The sequence below is a fragment of the Paramisgurnus dabryanus genome, chromosome 3 (genome assembly GCF_030506205.2).
Source record: "Paramisgurnus dabryanus chromosome 3, PD_genome_1.1, whole genome shotgun sequence".
NCBI classification, from domain to species: Eukaryota; Metazoa; Chordata; class Actinopteri; order Cypriniformes; family Cobitidae; genus Paramisgurnus; species Paramisgurnus dabryanus.
Genome location: NC_133339.1, coordinates 1,442,665 through 1,458,471, shown reverse-complemented (window position 1 = coordinate 1,458,471; position 15,807 = coordinate 1,442,665). Strand labels below are relative to the sequence as shown.

Below are 15,807 nucleotides of genomic sequence, written 5' to 3'. Positions count from 1 at the left end.
TCTGCACAAACAGAAGACATTTTCCCCTCCTAGGCATTTATTTTTGCAGAAGAGAGACATGTGCACGTTATGTACATTATTGTGCATACACTAGACAGAGTTTGTGTAAATGCAGTTGTCAACACCTGCATTTTGCAGGATTTAATTTGATAGTAAAATGCGGTTGTCATTCCTGTAAATCACTGAAGTGTGTGTGTGTGTGTGTGTGTGTGTGTGTGCGTGCGTGCGTGCGTGCGTGCGTGCGTGCGTGCGTGCGTGCGTGCGTGTGTGTAGAGAAAAGGATTAAGTACTAAAAATAAATGTGATAACCAAATTTAGCTGCAGTGTGTACGCAAGGCCTAAATATTTCCCTTGTATTTGATCTCATAAACTGTTAAAAGAAAATAGTGATATTAAACTAAATTTTATTTACATTATTTTTGAACAGACAAATATGGGACAAAATCATTTTGGGACAAATGACAGCTCTGATGTACCCTATTATGCCATTAAGCTGAAAAATGCATTAAGAGACAAACAAAGTATTCAGACAAATATTATTCATGTATATTAAGTAAGGACTGAAAGTCAGGTCATCTTAGATGCTATATGCTGCACACCAGACTTACATGAAATGTTAATAAAAAATATGCTAAAAAACTATCATGCAATTAGACAATTAAAGAATAGCAAGCTTTCTCTGATGCACATGAAGGTTTATATTGATTATATTGAGCATTAGTTAAAGTATTGCCGTCTTTTCCTCCTCTGGTTATTAGTTAATCTGAGCATAAGGCACACCAATAGATCTAGAAGAAACATCTGAAAAAAAATATTATAAGTTTTAAACTGTACGACTACAAAGAATTTAAAATCTTTCAATATTTCTTTTTAATCTTGATACTAAAAGATGCTTTTTTTACTTTTGTTTATTATTATTTATGTAGTTGATCTCACCTTGATCTCTTCCCTTCCAGTTTAACTTCCTGTTTATAGAAATTAAACAGAAAAATTAGATATACACCCACCGGTCACTTCATTAGGTACAGTGTTGGGCAAGTTACTTCCAAAGCATAATACATTATATATTACAAATTACTGTAATTTGAAAGTAATTAGTTACATTACAATATTACAGACTCTGAAATGTAATGAGTTACACTACTTTTGCGTTACTTTTGAGTTACTTTCATCAAAATATCAGAAGTATGACGTGGCATTATAAAATATTAAAATGTAGTTTATCGATGCTTATAAATCTAAAAGTTATGTGTTGGCCCTCGAGCTTTGAATAGGCACAGTGAAGACTTATGGCAAAATACAGTAACAATCACTGTCAGAATCATAAACATAGACAAATGATCTGGTAAAAGTCTGGTAAATTATGGTACACAACATCCCAAACACAATAAAGCTAGAGCCCACTGTAATGCAAACTATAGACTAATAACATGGCAAGACACGCAACCTCTTTTCATTTCTATTCTTCACTTTTGATTCAGATTCACAGCACAAACCTGGCATGCACTGGGTTGACACAACTTATCAAAAGTGCTATTGGAGGATCAGGCCTCAAGGAATACAACTCATTTCAGTACAATATAAGGATTACATGTAGACTAACATATAAAACATAGACAAACAGAGGAACACTGCTTTTTGCCAAACAATGAATATAGGTTCCCATACAAAGGCTGGTAAAAACTTTAAACAGTGATGTTTAAATGTGCTATTTAGATAACCATGTTTAAGTCTACACTACGTTGTAGTTTTGGTTGCTGTTTATTATAAAACTGTAGATAGCATACATAGTAATAGCCTAGCAATATATTATGTATATGGACTGTAACCATAGCAACGTTAACTTACCTTGTCATTGCTGGTGTGATATTGATTTTACTGGCAAGATTTCTAAAAGCCTCTTTACTTCTGAGGTTCAATAAGCATGGGAGACCGATAGAAACTTTCTGTTGCTTTTACTTAGTGCTCTCATTCGCAGTATGCGTGTGCGACGCTACCGGACCTGATTGCGACCACTTTAGTCAATGCTTATACAGCCGCGGACTTCCCAGATTCGGCTCTTTAAGAAACGCGTCTATATTTAACGCGCACCGCGTCCAAATCGCATTTTAAATACAAAATTAAAGTAAAAATGTACATGCTGCATACAGCACCTGGAAACGGCCACACGCTGCTGCGTCCCAAACCCCCTACTTCCATTCTACAGTATATAGTAGGCAAAGAGTACGAAAAGTAGTGCTTTTCGCCTACTAAATAGTATGGAAGTATGCGGTTTGGGACGCAGATTTTTCCTGTGTGGATGCTGGTCGCGCGCATTGGTTAAAAAAAATAAAAAAAATAACACGGTCTATTTTTGAAATGCATTTTTGAAATGCATTGTTGTAACGTGCGCGTTACTAAGACTGTAACGAGTAAAATATTACCAAAATTTTATTAGTAATGCGTTATATTACTGCGTTACAGCAAAAACTAATATATTACTGTAATATATTATATTTTGTAATGCGCAGAGGTGTAAAAAGTATTCAAAAATGTTACTCAAGTGAAAGTACAAGTACTGAGTGTAAATTTTACTCAATTAAAAGTAAAAGTATCTGGCCAGAATCATACTTGAGTAAAAGTAAAAAGTACCACATTAAAATTGTACTTGAGTATTAAAAAAGTAAAAGTAACAGGAAAAATTTTAACTAGAGATTCTTGTTTAAGCTTTTAATCTCTAAAAACATGAAGTAAATGCACCACATACAAGGTTTTATCCTGCTTTACAACTGTTTGTATTTAATTGTATTTCAACTATAAAACGACCTAATTTCAGTATGCAACATGCTACTCAAAGTTTTGAAACCTCGAATTTAACTAAAGCAGAAGCTGATTTTCAAAATTGAGTATCAAGCATCTCATAGCCAGCCAGTGCAGATAGAGTTTTTTTAGTTCTTGTTCACACTGTCAGTCCAAATCTGATTTTGGTGCATATTCGATTGGAACCCAATCACATTTAGAACGTGTGAACGGCTAAAAACCACATGAAATCAGTTTTTTCTTTTCTGTTTCAAGCTATATCCAGAGGTGGTTTGAAATACTTTTCAAATCACATTTCCAGAAATACATTTAAGTCTGATTTTTTCCATGGCTGTAGCGAAAATCAGGGGAATGACCACTGTATCTCAGCCGGGGAAAGGGTAAGAGCGTCAGGGTTGGCTCGTTGGAAAGGCCCTCTCAGGATAAGGGACGCCAAGGGCGAATGCCTAGGACTTAAAGCGACCGAGCCACGGACGTTTGAAATTCAGGAGACCGTCGGCCACAGAAAGGGTTAGAGAGTCGGGGGTTGGCTTGTTGAAAAGGCCCTCTCAGGTAGGATAAGGGACCCGAAGGGCGAACACCCCGGACTTAAGGTGCCTGAGCTACGACTGTATGAATTTCAGGGAGTGGCACGCTGTATCTCGGCCAAGGAAAATAAATAACATTTAAATTAAACTGTCCGTCAGCACAATTCAATTGGTTTGGTAAGAGTAAGGGAAAATAGAATAAAGTGATCTCTAAAAAATAAGTACTTTTTGACTGTAAATAAAATTGTAAGGAGTAAAAAGTACTTTTTTTCTTAAAAAATGTAATAAAGTAAAAGTACTGATTTTAAATTGTACTCAAGTAAAGTAAAAATCCCCAAAAATAATACTTAAGTACAGTAATCAAGTAAAATTACTCAAGTACTTTACACCTCTGGTAATGCGTTACTCCCAACACTGATTAGGTACACCTGTTTAATTGCTAATCAATCAGAAGACAGCAACTCAATTAATTTAAGCATCTAGACATGGTAAAGACGACTTGTTGAAGTTCAAACTGAGCATCAGAAAGGGGAAGAAAGAGGATTTAAGTGACTACAAGCCCGTGAAACACTGCATGTTTTTGCCCTCTGATAAGACCTTATGTGTCACGGCTAGTCCGTGTCATGTTTTGTGTATTGCACTGATCCGTCTCACCTGGACACTCATTGACTCATTACGCCAATACACTACACCTGTCTTGTGTTTAATTGTCTTAGTATTTATATGCCTTGTTTCTGTCACACCGGTTGCCGGATTATTGTCATTGATACCCTGTCTGTTTCCTGTGTTTATGTTCCTGTGTTCCTGCTTTCACCATGTTTGCCCTCGTGTTTTTATTATTAAATGTTATTTATTTTGAACCTTGCGTTTGCGTCCTGTCCTTACAACCCTGTCGTGACATTATGACACTGTGTGACATGGATCGTTTAAACTTGTGTACGAAAAGCATGTAGACTATGTTAATAACATCTATTGAATCGGAGGCTTTGATGGCTGCAATTCACGTTAGCGCAACATCAACAGCAGGCGCTAGTGGTAAACATATAGGCAGGTCGTAGCAGCAAACCCACTGTGCATTGATCATGCTGAATTTCTGACACTCAGAAAACTATCGTGGCTATCTTTGGATGCAAGACTGGGAAAACAGACATCTTTGAACCTCTCTCACTGTACAACATAGGACCACAGATGAAGAGCCACGATCACATTAATCGCCACAAATGTTTCACAATGGTAATCTTTCGTCTGGTACAGCCAAAAATCATGCAGTGTATTCCCGGCTTTAAACGTTGCATGGTTGTTGGTGCCATTATACACTCTTAAAATTAAAGGTGCCGAATGAAACTTTCTTTTTCTAAATGTTTTTTTTATTTTATATTTCTTTGTTCTGATGAACACAAAGGTAAGATATCTTGAGAAATGTTTGTATCCAAATCGTTCGTGAGCCCCATTCACTTCCTAGTATTCTTTTTTCCTACTATAAGAAGTGAATGGGGCTCACGAACGTTTTGGTTACAAACATTCCTCAAAATATTTTCCTTTTTCCTACTAGGTTTTATATACGAAGGAGGATTAGGGCCAAGCTAAAATAAAAAAATAAAACCATCTCGAGATTAAAGTCATTAAAATGCGAGAATAAAGTAATTATTTAATGAGAAAAAAGTCAGAATAAATATAATTTCGAGAATAAAGTGGTTATTTAATGAGAATGAAGTCGTTATTTAACGAGAATAAAGTCGTAATATTTCGAGAATGAAGTCAATTCAGTTTAGGCCTATTCTTTACGTTGTTTACTGCATTAAGACAGTGATATAAATACACTATATTGACTACACACTATAATATATTATTAATAAGCATGTACAGTCAAGCAGAAAAGCCCAGAATGTGCTTGTTTTCAATAAAGGAAACAAACATGCACTTTAGCGGTTTGTGTTCTGCTTGCCTGTACACAGAATGTTTTATTAATAAAATGTTTGCTGAATATTACTGTGTATTCAATGTTGATGTTGCCTTTTAGGGTTATAATGGGTCTGCACTTAGAAAAGATTTTGCTTTCATGAGAACAAGCCTAAAATGAAACGTAGCCTACTCGTTGCATTTCTCTCAATTGTTAGTTCACAAAGCCGTAAAGACTTTCCATTGCTCCCTCGGCCATACGATTATATCCCCCATCACCTGTGCACTTTCATTTATAGTAGGTGCGCCTTCATGTGCGTAACTTTCCTTACGAAAATTAACCATGAAAACCAAAAAACCATGATAACTGTAGTAAAACCATGGTTACCACGAAATAACCATGGTTTTGACAATCATGGTTTTCAAAAACCATAGTTAAACCATGGTTAGTGTAGTAAAACCATGGTTTTGCTAATAGTAACCAATACACCAAAAAAAAACATGGTTACTAAACTTTTACCACATTAAAACCATGGGTAATTTTCGTAAGGGCTTACCCTACCTAATTAACGAAACTCTTTATTCATTACGATATTCTGTTCATTGCATGCCTGTTTTATTAAGGTGTGCACCGAATTTTGTTCTTTCACATTATCTTCCCCCATATTGTGAGGAAGGATAATGTGAGGGAGATTCCATAAAATTCCATAAAATTGCCTTTCTAAGCGCATATCCTTCATATTGTTTTATTAATAAGACAGGTATGTAATTTGGTATCTGCTTTGCAGATCTGCGACTTTATTCTCATTAAATAACGACTTTATTCTCGTTAAATAAGGACTTTTTTAAATAACGACTTTATTCTCGAAATTATATTTATTCTGACTTTTTTCTTGTTAAATAATGACTTTATTCTTGCATTTTAATGACTTTAATCTCAAGATGGTTATATATTTTTATTTTAGCTTGGCCCTAATCTTCCTTCGTAGTAATAACATGAGAGGGAGTAAATGGTGACAAATTTCCATTTTTGGGTAAACTATCCCTTTTAAACAACTTTCTGTTTCAGAAAATGTTCTTTAAGGTGAAAAAAATTCTTTAGATTATATAAATGTATAAAAAAAAATTATTTGTAGAACAAATAAAAAAAATTATTCTATGGCATTGCTGTGAAGCACCTTTTTAAGCACCTTTATTTTTAAGAGTGTAGGGCTGGTCTGAGTATTTCAAAAACTGTTAATCTACTGGGAGTTTCACACACAATCATCTCTAGGGTTTACAGAGAGGTAAGGAGAATAGGCAGTCTTAGGTTAGAGTTTAATATTATCATAGGTGAGACATGCTAATTCACTTGCATTGTCTACAATAGCTACATTTACATGCAACCAAATAATCCATTTGTAATCGTATTGATGGCTCATTTGGATTGAAAAGCCTTCATGTAAACACCTTAATCAATACGATTGAGGACGATCAGATCCAAATATCAATCACATTGAAAGGGGCGGTGTCGTCCAATCTGTGATCCGATCATCAGGAGAAAAGTATGCATGTAAAACTTGTGAATCGTTGGATTTTATCAATTAGGCAGTAGTGTGAACTAAAATATATGTGCATAACTGCATATCACTCAATTTGTTTAAGTTCACAGCACTGAAATGTATGTGTTTTAAAACTTAGTTTAATGCAGCCGGTTTCCTTAAATGGTTTGAGTTGATTTAACTTTAGGTTTTACAGTGCACTTTTATAACATTAGGCTAAAATTGTGTTTCCCTTTCAGTCGGTCACTACGACGTCACGTCGTGACCGACGAATTGGGAACTCGCTTAGAGTGACCAATCTGCTTCGAATACTACTAAAATGCCAATGAACTTGGCATTGAGATATTTGCATAATGCTGGCGCCGCCCCGCCAGGTGCGTATATAAGCAGCAGGTGCAAATGAGGAAATTAGCTTTTTATCGCTTCGAAAGCCGGCAGTATCTGCTACTGAGAAGCTACTCTACTCTGGTGGGATTCGATTGCTGAAGTTGGTTGGACTAGCAGTACCACAGCGGACGCTTCGCTTAATTCCACGACTCTACATCTTTATTTTGTTTTGAGTTTAGTGTGTGCGTTGCCTTCCTGTGCGCTCATCAACTAAGCATCTGAGTGAATTTCCCTAAAAGAGTGATACGAGAGAGCTTTGTGCCTTGTTAAAGGCAGCCACTCTCTCGTATATCCGGACATCAGCGTCCTTTTCAGGATGGCTTTTCGTCCGTGCGATCTTGGGTGCGGCAAGTACATGGGTCCGAAGGACGGTCACGAGCGTTGTCTTTCGTGTTTGGGCATCGAGCACGCAGAGGCAGCGTTCGCTGGGGGTAAGTGTTCTCACTGCGAGAACATGTCCCTTGTGGATTTGCGCAGACGGTTGTCTTTCCTCCGGGAAAAACGCAACCCTCGTCATGCGAGTGCTGAACGCCGCCACGGTGCGGCTGTGAAGCTCTCAAAAGACGACCTGCGCATCACTGTGCTGAGCCGAGCGGGGGATTCGTCCTCAGGCTCTCAGCCTTCTCGTCCACAGCCGGTTGATGTGCCGATGGAGACTTCAGCGTCGTGTTCTACGATGACTCTAGAATCCATCGTGCCGCCCTCCGGGTCCACCGACGCCGCAGCATCCGAGGGTGGGCCTCCTCCCCCTGACGTGGACCCCGACGCCCTTCCTCCCTCTGGTCGGGTTGGGACGCCGGAGTTCGATCCAGAGATGGTGGCCATGCTCGCTCGAGCGGCGGAGACCGTAGGGTTAGAGTGGGTTCCCCCCCCTCAGCCCGAACCGTCCCGCCTGGATGATTGGTTCTTTGGAGCTGCCCGGGTTTCACAACCCTCTCCACCGGTGCCTTTCTTCCCCGAGGTGCACGAGGAGCTGACTAGAACCTGGAAGTCGCCGTTTTCCATGAGATTACGGCCGTTTCAGCCCTCCCCCCTCACCTCCCTCACCAGCGGAGCCGCTAAGGGTTATACGGGGATCCCTCCCGTGGAGCGTGCCGTCGCGATGCAGCTGTGTCCGGCACACGCTCCCTCTTGGAAGGACCGCCCAACCCTCCCCTCTCGTGCCTGCAGACAGTCCTCCGGTTTAACGGGCGCTGCCCACCAGGCATGTGGAGAGGCGGCCTCAGCCCTGCACGCAATGGCGTTGCTGCAGGTTCACCAAGCCAAAGCCTTGAGGGATCTGCACGAGGGAGGACACGACTCGCCTGTCCTTTCGGAACTCCGGGCTGCCACTGACCTGGCTCTTCGCGCTACGAAGGTGACAGCGCAGGCGATTGGTCGTGCCATGTCCACGATGGTGGTCCAGGAACGCCACTTATGGCTATGTCTGGCTGACATGTCGGAAGCGGACAAGAACAAGTTTTTGGACGCTCCAGTGTCACAGGCTGGCCTCTTCGGTGAGTCGGTGGAGTCCTTTGCCCAGCAGTTCTCCGCCGCCCAGAAGCAGACAGAGGCGATCGCACAGATCATGCCCCGGCGCAAGCGACCTGCATCTCGCCCTCCAGCGCCGGCGGGCCCGTCTGCTCCTCGCCGAGGGCGCCCTGCGGCGGCTGCCTCCGCCCCCCCCACTAGAAGATCTTCCAGGCCACGGAGGGGGAACAGCCGTCGACAGCCCGCCCCGCCCGCCCCACCCGCTTCCCGTGGCAAACGGAAGACGAAGCGGCCCTGAGACGGGCGACCTGGGATTGGATGGGATCACTCTACGGGAGACGGTGATGGCATCGCTCCCTCCACCGGTAGAGGGCCGGGTGGAGAATCTTTGGTTTCCTTTTGTTTCTGTTCCGCCGGCTTCTCAGCCGGCACCCACAAAACCACAAAAAGAGTGCATTCCTATTCCTTCTCCAGGTCTTCAGAGGATCGAGAGAGATGTGAGCGGGCATTCACATGCTCTTCCTCCCTCTCCTCTATCGCCAGCGGGTGTTCTGAGGAGTTCCAGCTCTCCGCTGAGGAGACGGGACCACCAGCACCCTCCTCGGAGTCTGTGCTCTCCGCTGAGGAGACCAGACGACCGTCACCCTCAGCGGGCTCAGGTCAGTGTCACACACACACATACTGTAGATACTTATGCTGCCTCAGCAGACGTACCGGCAGTACCACCTGTCCCGCTCAGCCGCCCCACCGCGGGTACCCCGACAGTGCCGTTAATTCCCCTCGTACGGTCCCTGGGGGCGTGGCTTCAGCTTCCCAGCCCGTCTCGTTGGGTTTTACGCACTGTTCGCCTCGGTTACGAAATTCAATTCATCCGGCACACACCCAAATTCTCGGGCATTCGTTTCACCACGGTGAAAGCGTCCGATGCACACGTACTGCGTGCAGAGGTCGAAGTCCTGTTGGCGAAGGACGCGATCGAGCCGGTCCCTCCAACCGAGATGAGATCGGGCTTCTACAGCCCGTATTTTATAGTACCCAAAAAAGGCGGCGGGTTGCGACCGATCTTGGATTTGCGCGTTCTGAACAAATCTCTGCAGAAGAGGTCCTTCAGGATGATAACACCGAAGCAAATATTCAATTCAATTCGCCCCCAAGATTGGTTTGCGGCAATAGACCTGAAAGACGCGTACTTTCATGTGTCCATAATCCCTCGTCACAGACCGTTTCTCCGGTTTGCGTTCGAGGGACGGGCTTACCAGTACAAAGTTTTACCGTTCGGGCTATCCCTCTCTCCCCGTGTGTTCACGAAAGTAGTGGAGGCGGCGTTAAAACCCCTCAGAGAGAGCGGCGTTCGCATATTGGCTTACCTCGACGATTGGCTTATAATAGCGCATTCTCGACGGACGCTGTGCGAGCACAGAGATTTAACGCTTCGGCATCTCGCCCGTTTGGGTCTTCGGGTCAACTGGGAAAAGAGCAAACTCTGCCCCACGCAGAGGATCTCTTTTCTCGGGATGGAACTGGACTCGATCGATTTATCGGCGCGTTTGACAGAAGAGCGCGTCCAGTCAATTCTGACTTGCCTCGGTTCATTCCGAGGGAAGAATGCGGTCCCGCTGAAACAATTTCAGAAGCTCCTGGGGCATATGGCTGCAGCAGCGGCCGTGACACCGCTCGGACTGCTCCATATGAGACCGCTTCAGCGTTGGCTTCACGATCGAGTCCCGAGGAGAGCGTGGCGCGCCGGCATCCATCGTGTAACCATTACACCTGCGTGTCGCCTAACATTCCCCCCGTGGTCGGACCCCGCGTTTCTCAGGTCCGGTGTGTCCATGAGACAGGTCGCTCAGCATGCTGTTGTACACACAGATGCGTCCGACACGGGCTGGGGTGCCACGTACGACGAGCTTACAGCTTCAGGGGTGTGGACAGCACCCCAGTTGCACTGGCATATCAATTGCCGAGAGTTGTGGGCAGTATATCTGGGACTCGTACGCTTCGCTACGGAGCTGCGAGGGAAGGATGTACTAGTACGCACCGACAACACTGCGACCGTTGCGTATATCAACCGTCAAGGCGGTTTGCGCTCCCGTCACCTGTCGCATCTCGCTCGTCATCTCCTCCTTTGGAGTCAGAAGCATCTGAGGTCCCTTCGTGCCATTCACATCCCGGGCTCGCTCAATACAGCAGCGGACGCGCTTTCTCGAGCGGCGCGCCCCGGCGAATGGCGACTCCACCCCCAGACGGTCCAGCTAATTTGGAAGAAGTTCGGTCGTGCGCAGATAGATCTGTTTGCGTCGCCGGACGATACCCACTGTCGCCTATTTTATTCACTAACCGAGGGCAGCCTCGGCGTGGACGCGTTGGCACACAGCTGGCCTCGGGGGATGCGCAAATATGCATTCCCCCCAGTGAGCTTAATCGCACAGACACTGTGCAAGGTCAGGCAGGACGAGGAGAACCTTTTACTGATCGCCCCATATTGGACGAGCAAGAATTGGTTTCCAGAGTTAATGCTCCTCGCGACAGCCCCTCCCTGGCGGATTCCCCTGAGGAAGGACCTTCTTTCTCAAGGAGGGGGCACATTATGGCACCCGCGCCCCGACCTGTGGGATCTCCATGTGTGGTCGTTGAGCGCGCGCAAGGTTTAAGTGATTTACCGCATGCGGTATCTAACACAATCAACGCGGCACGAGCTCCGTCTACGAGACGGGCTTACGCGTTTAAATGGAACCTTTTCGTCACCTGGTGCTCTTCGCAACGCGAGGACCCCAGAGAATGCCCTATTAACACCGTGCTTTTATATCTTCAACATAGGTTAGACGGTAGGCTGTCACCCTCCACCATTAAAGTTGATATCGCTGCTATTTCTGCTCATCACTCACTTATTAACGGCAGAACAGTTGGCCAGCATGATTTGGTTGTTAGATTTCTAAGAGGCGCTCGTAGGCTAAACCCCTCGCGCCCTCCTTCTATTCCTCCTTGGGACCTGTCCATGGTGCTGAAAGCCCTGCAGGCCCCCCCGTTCGAGCCTTTGCAGTCTGTGAGTCTGAAGTTTTTATCAATGAAAGCTCTGACCCTGCTAGCATTGGCCTCAGTGAAGAGAGTAGGGGATTTACATGCATTCTCTGTTGACGACTCGTGCCTTCAGTTTGGTCCTGCTGCCTCAAGTGTAACATTGAGGCCCAGACCAGGTTACGTGCCCAAAGTTCCCACTACTCCTTTCAGAGATCAAGTGGTGAGCTTGCAAGCGCTGCCTCCGGAGGACGCAGACCCAACCATGGCTTTGTTGTGCCCCGTACGCGCACTGCGACTCTACGTGGATCGCACGCAAAGCCTCCGGACCTCAGACCAGCTCTTTGTTTGTTATGGTGGCCAGCAGAAAGGGAAAGCTGTCACTAAGCAGAGGATGTCTCATTGGATAGTTGATACTATCGCCCTGGCTTATAATCTTCAGGGTATTCCTTGCCCCTTTAATTTGAGAGCGCACTCCACACGGAGCGTTGCCTCATCTTGGGCTCTAGCTCGTGGTTCCTCGCTAACAGACATCTGTAGAGCTGCTGGTTGGGCGACACCTAATACGTTCATTAGATTTTACAGTGTTCGTATTGAGCCTGTATCCTCTCGTGTTCTTTCCTCACCAGGGGGAGCACGGAGAACAGTCTCACAGGTCGGCTTGCAGCCTCCATCTGATGCTTCATAACTGTATCAGTATGGAAGGCCTTCAGAACAAAAATGCGTAATGGTTTGAATTGTTCTTCCTCCGCTGCCTTGGCAGCCTTTGTTGCGGAGCATTGGCTGTCAGCCTTCACTAGCTGCATCCTCGCGAACCTACGTGTTGGCTCGGGCTCCACATTGTGTCCCACCGGGTTCCTTTGTGAGTATTTTCCGTGGGGTTAATCCTACTAGCCCACGTTTCCCTTAGCAGAGCACTGCTTTGCTTACACAGCCACGGCTGTCATTTTACCTCAACTACGGTTGACTTTCGCCCACCATTAACCCTTCAAACGGGTGGTGGCTTCCGCAGCGTTCCTATCCCGCTCAGGTAGGGCGCTTCCCAGTCGCTGGCACTTCTGTGGGGTTAAAGGAACATCTAGTGCCCGGCCTTCTGCCTTAAAACCTAATTCTCCTTATCCTTAAGTGGAACCGGAGGGCTTTACGCAGACACTGGAAGAGGTCAGCCCCTAGTGGCGTTTTGATAGGGATTCCCAATTCGTCGGTCACGACGTGACGTCGTAGTGACCGACTGAAAGGGAACGTCTCGGTTACGGATGTAACCCTCGTTCCCTGAAGGAGGGAACGGAGACGTCACGTCCCGTCGCCACAGGTGCTGCCACCTGCTGTTACGGCCGGTCACACTTTCCGGCTTTCTCAGCGAAAAAGAAGCTAATTTCCTCATTTGCACCTGCTGCTTATATACGCACCTGGCGGGGCGGCGCCAGCATTATGCAAATATCTCAATGCCAAGTTCATTGGCGTTTTAGTAGTATTCGAAGCAGATTGGTCTCTCTAAGCGAGTTCCCAATTCGTCGGTCACGACGTGACGTCTCCGTTCCCTCCTTCAGGGAACGAGGGTTACATCCGTAACCGAGACGTTTCATTGCCAATATCTAAACACTTCTTAAGAACAACTTTCTCCAACTCAACTCAGCTTTGACTTTGTACATTTATCCAGAGATAAAGTGTGAACGTGCAAGACCGCAGCGTGGCCAAATTCTCTGCTTTTTCGAGTTCAGATTTGGGCTACTGCTTAAACAGTTTCCACAAGATTTTTGTTTATTAGTTATTGGCTTTTAGGCTGTGAGTAGTCATTGGAATGCTTGTGGGCTAGTTTTGAATTTGGGCTCGTCCATTGCAAATCTGGCAACCCTGTCTGTGCACTTATGCAGACGTTCGGTTCGGATTATATAGAATGTACGTACGATGTTAACAAATATATTACTCAGATTGCAATGTTTATGGTGAATGTAAACTGTTCTGTCGTAACCTTCAATTAAATTCAGTCAGATTGACAAAATTTTGTGCATGCAAGTTATCAAAGAATAAAGAAATGATTAAGAGTTTGCTCCTTTCAGTCTTTAGTTTTACTCTTCTAGTTGTTTCTACATTTTCTAAAGTTTCTTTTTTCTTGAATACATCAATGGTATAGCCTGAGTCACTGCTAAAGGAAAATAATTTGACCCTTAAAAAACATTTTTGCTTTTATGAGATGAAAACATCACTTTGTTACCTGAGCTTGTGTCTTTATTAGCTGTTGTAATAATACAGTCATAAAGATGAGAATCTCCTGTAGGGAATAAAATAATGAATAGTTTCAACAAAGCATTTGTCCAAACTTTATATCTTATAAAGTAAGCTTTTATAAAATATATTTGTCACATGTTTATATTGAATTAAACAATGCAAAGCTATTGAGGGTGTTTGCCAGGGTATTGCTATGAGTGTTTTTTACTATGCAGTTATTAGGTGTTTGTTAGGATCTCAGTCATTATAAAAGCAAATAACTGGCAAATACTGTATGAACTGACCAAACTGCAGTGGAGTGTAAACATCTTCAGTCTGTTTTTGATCTGATGTCTGACTGATGTTTTGCTGTGGACTGACAGCCGAGGGAGACTGAGAGAGATTTTTGTTTTTGTAGCACCACAGCAGGACCAAGAAAAAGATCAAAAACATGACGCTCAGTCCAAGACACAGACCAACAATAAGACCAAGAAATGAAGATCCTGCGGCTGAAAAAGCAGAGATATATTTTTATATATATTATATATATTATATTTTACATAACCATATGCAAGTCAAGTCAACTTTATTGTCATTTTAGCCATATATATTGCAGTGCAGTACATAGTAAAACATTTGCTACAAACAGACACTGAACTACATAAAGCAAAACACAAAGAATTTAGTTGGGTGTGACTTGGGCATGTATGCATCCTCGCACTGCTGTAGCAACCATGCGGAAAACCCTACATACATACGTACACATACACATACGCATACCTATTGTAAAGGATTATAAGGAACACCATACTAATACTGTGTTTGACCCCCTTTCGCCTTCAGAACTGCCTTAATTCTACGTGGCATTTATTCAACAAGGTGCTGAAAGCATTCTTTAGAAATGTTGGCCCATATTGATAGGATAGCATCTTGCAGTTGATGGAGATTTGGGAGATGCACATCCAGGGCACGAAGCTCCCATTCCACCACCTCCCAAAGATGCTCTGACTCTGCTCTGAAGATCTGGTTACTGGGGGGGGGCATTTTAGTACAGTGAACTCATTGTCATGTTCAAGAAACCAATTTGAAATGATTTGAGCTTTGTGACATGGTGCATTATTCTGCTGGAAGTAGCCATCAGAGGATGGTTACATGGTGGTCATAAAGAGATGGACATGGTCAGAAACAATGCTCAGGTAGGCATTGGCATTTAAACAATGCCCAATCGGCACTAAGGGGCCTAAAGTGTGCCCATAAAACATCCCCCACACCATTACACCACCAGCAGCAGCCTGCACAGTGGTAACAAGACATGATGGATCCATGTTCTCATTCTGTTTATGCCAAATTCTGACTCTACCATCTGAATGTCTCAACAGAAATCGAGACTCATCAGACCAGGCAACATTTTTCCAGTCTTCAACTGTCCAATAACTGTCCGCTTCAAGGATGTACGTGCTGTGGCTTCACAAATGCTTTGCTGCATACCTCTGTTGTAACGAGTCTTCTATCAGCTTGAATCAGTCGGCCCATTCTCCTCTGACCTCTAGCATCAACAAGGCATTTTCGCCCATAAGACTGCCGCATACTGGATGTTTTTCCCTTTTCACACCATTCATTGTAAACACTTGAAATGGTTGTGCGTGAAAATCCCTGTAACTGAGCAGATTGTGAAATACTCAGACCGGCCCATCTGGCACCAACAACCATGCCACGCTCAAAATTGCTTAAATCAGTTACTGTGTTAAAATTAGTGTATACAATGTTAACTACAGATCGGCTGCCAAACCTTCCTTCACAAAGCGGTGATCTACAGTATGATCGCCCTCTCCCCACATCTTTTTGAACCCATATCATTTGTTATTTTTGACAAGGTATTTGTTTCCACAGTTAATTTTAACCAATAACCAGACCTTTAAACAAAGAGAGACCAGAAGTTAAGTTCCTTCCAGACGCATACG

General features: G+C 44.0%; 1 long non-coding RNA gene across 1 annotated transcript; it reads right to left on the bottom strand.

Moving 5' to 3' along the window:
* Positions 1 to 564: 564 nt before the first annotated feature.
* LOC135734101 (uncharacterized) lies at positions 565 to 14,332 on the bottom strand. The gene is made up of 4 exons (XR_010527161.2): positions 14,152 to 14,332; positions 13,854 to 13,910; positions 937 to 965; positions 565 to 801 (listed from the first exon to the last, which is right to left on the bottom strand). It is a non-coding gene; the product is annotated as an uncharacterized lncRNA (long non-coding RNA).
* Positions 14,333 to 15,807: the final 1,475 nt, after the last annotated feature.